Genomic DNA, 8,508 nt, shown 5'->3' with positions numbered 1-8,508 from the left:
AGCTTTACAAGCCTAGTGAAGATGAGACTAATTTCTTCATCGATGGCACACTTGGAAAGCCTTCACAGGATGTAATTTCCTTGTTTCAAGCTTGGGAGACATTCATTAAGAATGTGCAAAGCATAGGCCGTGAGACCGGTCTTGACAAACTGGTTACGCGACGTGACCGGTTTGAGAAATGGTCCGTAGTTGGAGAAAGCTATAAGTTGCACGTGCTTCACTTTAAGGATATGTGAAGGAATTGATACTTTACAATTCGTTAACGAGAACGCGGAGCGCTATATTTCGATGGTCCTTGTGGATCACAGGATTTGTCTCATCGTACTGTTCGTCGACACCCAGAACGTCCATCATTAGTTGGAACCAAAGAGTGTATTCATTAAGAATGTGCAAAGCATAGGTCGTGAGACCGGTCTTGACAAACTGGTTGCGCGTCGTGACCGGTTTGAGAAATGGTCCGTAGTTGGAGAGAGCTATAAATTGCACGTGCTTCACTTTTAAGATATGTGAAGGAATTGATACTTTACAATTCCTTAACGAGAACGCGGAGCGCTGTACTCCGATGGTTCTTGTGGACCACAGGATATGTCTCATCGTACTGTTCGTCGACACCCAGAACGTCCACTAGGAGTTGGAACCGAGAGTGTATACCCTCGCCATCAAACGAGATTGACCCCTTCACCTCGCGGTGGTTCAAGAATCGCTCAACTAGAAAGCGCTTATCACCGCACGAGTCCATCAATGGATGGAGAGAGGAGGATAAATCGGGTTTGACTTACTCGTCAGGCCCAACCGTTCATCTACATGATCAAAGTCGCGTCCTCTGTCGAAAATGATCGTGAACGTTCCCGTCGTCATGACTTAGTGTCGACGGCCGACAATGCTTGTCGCGAACAGACAGTCAATGCGAAGGACATCAACGTTAATTCAATCAACATTGAAAGAACAAACTCAGTAAAAAGCGATAAGGCTATTGTTGACTTACTACCGATGCTGAAATACTCAGCATCGATGATGCTCTCACAAAAGAGGAGAATGACATCTCCGCTGTGCGCATCGGTCGCACTGAAACACAAACAAAACTGAGTCAGCAGGAGAATTCCTGCTGGCTAGATAAGCAGTGGTCCGTTTCGTACAGGATTTTATCGCTGATGCGGTGGACCGATATAAACAGAATGCTGATGAATATAGAACAGCAAATACGTTCTTTTTAAGTTGAGTCAATGCGTGATGAGCATGACCTGGATTTTTCTTTGCTCGAGCAAGTCCTTCCCCTTCTTGAATAAGAGTCACTCTTAAACAAGGTGGGTATTCGTGGATGCCAATAAAGAAAAACGGTGTATGCCTTGTTGATGCATGCACCGAATTGTTGTTGAGGAATTCTGCCATTGGCTAGAACTCACTCCAACTCGTCCCAAAGATGACATTTTAACCGATTTTCGAGTGATTTAAACATAAGTTGCCAAAACTCTGCCGCGAACCGGGGATCTCGACTCATAACAGTTCACGGGGTTACCCATGGAGTCGAAATATCGTGTCAATAAAAACACGATCACAGCCTTCGGCTGTGATAGACTTTTTGACTGCAACACAATGTACCATCTTAGCGAAACGATCAACAAAAAAACAAGAATATCAGTTTCTTGTGAGCGTCTTTGGGAAGTTCGAAGACGAAGTCGATCGATACGGCCTGTCAACACTCCGCCGGAACAGGCAGAGGTTCAAATGGAGCACGAGATGAAGCGCTAGGCTTCATCCGTTGACAACCTTTGCAAGCACGTATGTACGTACTTGCGGACGAATTCATACTGGCAGGGCCTGTAGAAATCGCGTCTTGCCGTGAGATAAGTTTTTCACACCCACGGTGCCCACTCATTAGGGTATCGTAACACTCATACATGATGTGTAATCGCGAATTATTATGGTTAGGGATGACGACACGAGGTGTGTGCCAGCAAAGGCTGTGCAATAAGTAAACCATTGCGTGTTGTGTATCGATCTGCTGAAAATATATACAGTTTCTACAATTCTTTGAAGGATTGTTGTGATGTATTTCTGAGGTGATCCATCAAACCTTTAAGAGCCTTATTTTCTTGATAGGCTCTTCTAACGTCGTTAAGTAATGTCGACGACGAGACACTTATTGTTGCAACAGTGGGCTCATGCTCACTATTGATTGTTGCAACAGGGGGCTTATCCTCACGGTTGTTTTGCGCAGCCGGCTCAAAATCGGTCCGGCTCGAAAGGCATCCGCGACGACATTAAGTTGTCCTGCTTTATATTCCACGGAGAAGTTCTACTCACTTTTCAATTTGCTGTGGCACGAACCCAGCGATTTGAAACCAGCTTTCCTAACCAAGTGTTTAAACTTACGAGTGCGTATGAGTAGCGGCGACGGCTCCTCTCGGGCCGGCCGCCCCCCCCCAGGCCACCCGACCCACCGGACGGGCCTCCCACTTCAGCCTTAGCCGCTCCGAGTCCTCCAGAGCAGGCGGCAGCGGCGAACCGACTTGGGGAGGTAGAAGACACGACAATGGAAGAGAGTTTGGACTCCACCCCAAACCCTAGCGCAAGTGCGACACTGCCCACGGCATGGACATCTGAGGAAGCAGCTCGACGTCTGCAAGTGCGCGCAGAACAGGATGAAGAGGCAGCAGCTGCAGAGTCGCAGATGAAGCGGCTTTGTCAGATAGCGACGAGTGATTATCCTCTGCACGAGGACACGGCGTTGCGGCCGATGTTGGAGGAGGAGCGCGAGGCTCTAACAACTTATGTGGAGAGACGTTTGGAGCTTCCTGGCCCCCCTACGTTCCTTGTGTGCACCACACCTGGACTACAGAGAGCAGCAATGATGGCATATCACCATTCCAACGTGGAAGGGGTGCTAATAGCAGATCTCTCCGCCCGAATTCGACTGGGTAAATCTATCCCACGAAGGTCACTGCTACGCGAGCTAGTAGAGGCTACCGCACGCACTGATGCTACTAAGAAGGTGATGGAGCAGTTTCCTCGAGCAGCGCAACGCGTGGTGTTTGACGGGCAGCACACTCTTACCTTCACGTTTATGTCTAAGCGGGCGGCGAATAATTGGGCGTACAAGAAATTTAAATTGAGAAACTGTATTATCAAGCTGCAAAGGGCGGAGAATAACATCGCCGGTACCCGATCCTCCCCGCAAGTGGCCAGACACTATGCCGTCCGAATCCTGGGCACAGAAGAATTGAATCCGATTCTTCTCCGAACTGTCTTTAGCCAAATTGCGGGCGAATATATTCTGGATATTCGACACCCTGGGGTACAAGGCTTTAAGGAGCATGACAATGACTACTGGACGGTCATTTTCTCCTCGATGGAATGCCCGGAACTCTTGGTCAATGTCACTTCACTAAAAATGAGGGAGCAGACAATAATGCTACATCACTTTCAACGACTGGCAACAGCTCCGTGTCGTACTTGTTATAACCTCCATCACACCACAGCGAAGTGTAGGGTGTCAGAGGAACGTATTGAGGAATTACGGGCGTCGAGACAACGAAAATACCTCGGCACGGTACCTGATCACACAGTACCGTCTTTTGACAACTGCACGATAGTGGAAGATCTGGACCTAGCGCTGACAGCATGGATGGGTGGACTAGTGGATCTTTTCACCGGTGACGGAGGACGAGTGCTTGAGCCAGTTGAACTGCCAGAACGACATGATCAACGACAGAGGAATGCACCAGGAGAAAACCAAAGCGAACATGTGCAACCGGATGAAACTGGATGGACTGTCATACGGCGCCAGCAGCGCCAACCTGCATAGGGGCAGAAGCAACCATCTCGCAGCACCGGAGGACGGGGCCTTAGAAATGGGCGACGCCATACACCGTCAACACAGACATCTCAACCAGGTCAGTCCGTGCTGCCGCAGCAGCATGGTGCGCAGCAGGCGCATCACGGGGGAGCTGGGTTAGGTGCTGGTTTAGTGCCGAGCACAAGCTCTGTTGACGAAGGGAGACGGCGGGAAAATACTCAAGGTTTAACACCGCAAACTCATGGATGTACGATCCATCGTAGCATATATGCGGAATTGGAAGACAGCTCCGAAGATAAAGACGATTACGAGGATGTCCAGTCCTTTCCGACGCAACAGGAAGATATACAACAAGATGGAGCTACGCAGGAGTCGTCGTTGGAGGATCGGAATGACGTAGATATGGATGCCTCTAATGAAGAATTAGTAATGCCGTCAGCAAGTTTTTACTCTACACGAAGAATTGGAGATACAGGAGCCGACTGGGTCTGACGCCGTCATAAGTGGCCCTCCATTCGAGTTGGGTCCGACACCAGTCACCAACTGGGTACATCTAAATCCAAACGATCCTACTAGCATTGAAGTGGATGATATCGAAATGGACACATCAATTAGGTCGGACGACGCGGCCCTGAATATGGACACCGGGGAGGGCTTCGAGAATACCAGGGTCCAAGATCCCAGTTCTCCGCCCAGGCAGGTGTCTGTGGATCGGCAGCCTGCACGGCACGCCAGTCAATGTTCCATCCAACGGTCAATGCCTACTTTATGCCTTCTTCGCGGCTATTACAAACGAGCTCGCGAACCCATTTAAACCGTTTGCGGATCAAACTCGGGCTATTAACAACATCAAGCATCAGGCCACAGATATCGTACTGGCGAATCTAAAGTATGATCTTCAGCTAAAGCTCGTGAATCCGTACTTAGAACTGGAGAGAATGTATCCACATGCGGTGACCCCAGCAACGACTGCTGCCGCGACTGCGGCATTGTACGCACATTTTGCGGTCACACGTGCTCAGTGTGTTAGCAAATCAGTCTCAAGCACCTTTTGGGCAGGCTCCATTCTTCTCAGGGCACTCGCCGTGTATATACGGGAGCCGATTTACGTGTGGGACGTTGACGAGGCTGGCGCGGCCCATGCGCAGCAATATTCATATCAAACGTTCACGATGCCAAACGGTGATGCGCATGAGACAGGTGTAGTGACGGCACTTGCTGACGAGCAAGTCAATAATGTCATAAGGTTCTCTCCCTTATGTTTTTGCTAAATCATGCAGAAGGCCACTTTTACGGGGTCCAGTAAGGGCAACAATTCATAGACTGGAATGCGTTGCCAGGGCCGGGCATGCGGGCCAGACTAGATAAGGTACACCAGCACGTCGGTCTCCCGGTGCTTAACGCGAGTCACTATGATGAGGAGTCATTAGCGGATAACGCACAGGGGGAGGAAGCCCCCATTTTGGAGGAGCTGGGTCTCGACGTCTATGCAAGTGGCTCACAGGACACCGGTATCTCTGCAGAGGAATACAACACTCCTGTGCTGAGGTTCGTCGACCGTGGTAAACCAATTCACGCTAGAATTAACGAGCGCATACTCGGAACCGCAGAGGTAGACCAGCTATCAATTTCCGACAGGCGTATTGCACAACGACTACGGAAAATAAACCAGGAGGCGTTTCAAGAATGGAAGAGGAAATATGGAGAAACGTTTGCTCTACCAAACCAACATGGCGGGAGCGGTACATTTATCGATTATTTTGAATGGATGGTGGAAAATCCAGCCGCGCTTCGACATGCATTCAAGTTTTTCCCCTACCCAGAGATTGTAACGTAACAATGCCCGAACGAATGGTTACTTAAGTGGGGCGAGGCGGAAGTATTCAGTCATCAGATTCTAATCCTCAGGCTTATAGCAGTCGATGGGGAGAGCGATGACAGGGCTAGATCGCTTTGTCATTCGTGGTTGGAGAAGTGCGAAATGGAATCACGTGAGGATGCGTATAAGCACGCTGCTTCCGCTGATAATTGGCGAGAGCTAGGACGGTATGTGGATTTCTCTGTCCTCAGGCCTAACTCACCTGAAATACCCGCACAACACTGGCTTCTGCTTCACATTATGCCTTTTGTGGTACGAGACTGGGGCAGATCTATCATGGCGAGGGCTCCTGGAGCCTTCCGTGGTATCTGGTACACACAGTACCCCTCCATAGTGGACCTGTGTGTTGCCATATTATGCACAGCCGATTGGAATTCGGTTCAGCTGTTACTTGTCGGGGAAGTACCTGGCACCACTGCTGCAGTGACGCGTCCAGATAATCGATCTGACGCGGTCGCAACCAGCGATAAATAAACGTGGCCCGGCCACGCATTCCCAGGAAGGGATGGAGCAAACCTCTCTGGGAAATTTCTTCCCCGTACAACCCCAATTGGACCGGGCAACTACGCTCAGACGCGAGTTCGACAAATTCCGAAATACGAGACGCGCCGAACATAGGAGAAGAGAAGCAGTCGTAAATATTCATAGGCGGAAATATGATACTTCGCCACTACACGCAGATAAAAGGACAACTGGACTTTTAACACAAAATGTCCGAGGTTTTGGAAGATCGGACCAGGACCGCGACGACTGGCTTGCTTCTTTCAAGCGCCAGCACAGCCAATTTGATGAGGTGTTCCTTCAGGAAACACATGTCAATGAGCAGGATATCCCAGAATTAACTCGGCTTCACGCAGCACAGTGGGGGTACCGAGTTGGTCAAGAAAGTCCGTTACGTTCGTATTGGGCAGCTGCGTCGCTCGAGACTGGGGGAGTAGGCATGTTGATACATCCCCGGTCAAAATTTAGGGAGCTCCAACCGTGTGCCAAAGAACATTGGACGGACCACTTCATGCACTGCAAGGCGAAGTTGACAGCCACATAGTGGTTTTATGTAACGTCTATGCCCCAGTCGAGAAAGCTGCCAGAGAGGCCTTCTACTCGGGGCTGACCAGCATACAATTTCCATCGGAAGCACACCTCTATATTGGAGGTGACTTCAATTGTACATTGTACTAAGTACACGACAGATCTTTCACTTCAGCCGCTTCTGCGCACGACTCGCCCGCACTTCGCAGGCTTTTGACAAAATGGTGTTTGATGGACTCCATACAGCAGTGCATGCCGGAAGCCTCAGACGAAACAGGCATCATGGATTTTTACAAGAGATACCATACGTACTCGTATTCGCTGCCAGGGCTCCGTCGTGCAACCAGTAGGCTCGATAGGTGATATGTGAGTGATACGGCACGCTTATGGGCTACTTCCACGGAATTGGATACATTTGGACTAAGTGGAGATCATAAGGGGGTTATATTACATATTCGCAACCCGGAGAACCCGGTGCGCATTAAGAGAGAACCCCGAGTTTTCCCAGTTCAGCCTTACGCGGCACATCGAGTGGACAAATATGTACGGGTCGAGCTAGCTTACTTCGAGTTCGAGCTGGAACGTGAAAATTACAATGCCGCGACAGCTGCCGATGCATGGGATAAACTGAAGCACAAAATTGTCCTCAGTATTCTCAGGCACAAGAAAGCAGCCAAGAAGAGCCTGAAAAATACGTATCGCAAAAAGCTGAAACGTTTGTATCGTAGATATGATCAACAAATTAATCGAGAGGCTATTGCTGTACAGTCTGGACAGGAAGGAAGCGTTCAACTGTGGCCAAAGCTTCCACTGATCTGCTGCACGTGATTGCGGAGACGAAGAGAAACTGGTTACGGTCACGCAACGCAAATTATTCAGGACACATACGTGGAAAAGAGGGAAGACTACAAAGGCAATGTTTATGCGCATCCCTTGTCGGTTTGGTGACAACGTTATCCCCACCCTTCGCCCAGCGGAGGGCCACCCCCAACGGGGAGTCTTTGAAAAAGCAGAGACATTGGCTGATGCATGGAGTTCCATTCTGCAAGGTTCGGACTCTAGGGAAGGAAAGGAACTCGCGGCTGATTGGATGCAAGCTCAACCCACTGATGATGTTGGTGGTCTGGAAACAGAGACACTCTTCACCAAGGAAACTCTTACCTCTGCTTTCAAGGCATGTAAGCACGGGAAGGCGTGTGGTACAGATAGACTCGGTAACGATTGGTATATCCATTATTCACCGGAGCTCATACCTCTGACGCTCAAGCTTTTCCAATTCTGGTACAACGCCCACGTGTGTCCAACCTCCTTTTTGGAAAAGATGTATTCTGGCTCAAGAAGAAGGGCGACAGCAGTAACCCGCTCAACTACAGGCCCCTTTCACTTCTGAATACAAATTATAAGCTGTTCACACGAGTAATAGCGACGGCGTTAAGGCGGACTCTCGACAGCCGAGAACACACTCATCAGCATGGATTCGTGCCTAACCGTGACATACATGCCGTACTTGACTACTTCATGGCAGCTCAAGCCACGGTACCTCATTCACCGGAACTGCGTGATGCAGTTATAGCTTGACTTTCGCGAAGGCTTATGATACGCTCGATAGAGAATTTCTCTATGCAGTGCTTAGCCGCCACGGGTATCCGCCTCACCTCGTGGAGGTTATCCGAACACTACATACCGGCACGAGTGGTCGGCTCCTGGCCAACGGCTCGAGGTCGAGAAAAGTTTTTATCACACGGGGCGTACGACAAGGGTGCCCTTTGGCACCGATGCTTTTCATACTGGCATTAGAACCCCT

Source organism: Bremia lactucae (assembly GCF_004359215.1).
Source record: "Bremia lactucae strain SF5 chromosome Unknown BlacSF5_NotPlaced_200_SHOA01000120.1_2678225bp, whole genome shotgun sequence".
In the NCBI taxonomy this organism is placed as follows: Eukaryota; Oomycota; class Peronosporomycetes; order Peronosporales; family Peronosporaceae; genus Bremia; species Bremia lactucae.
Note: the sequence above shows the minus strand (reverse complement) of the source record.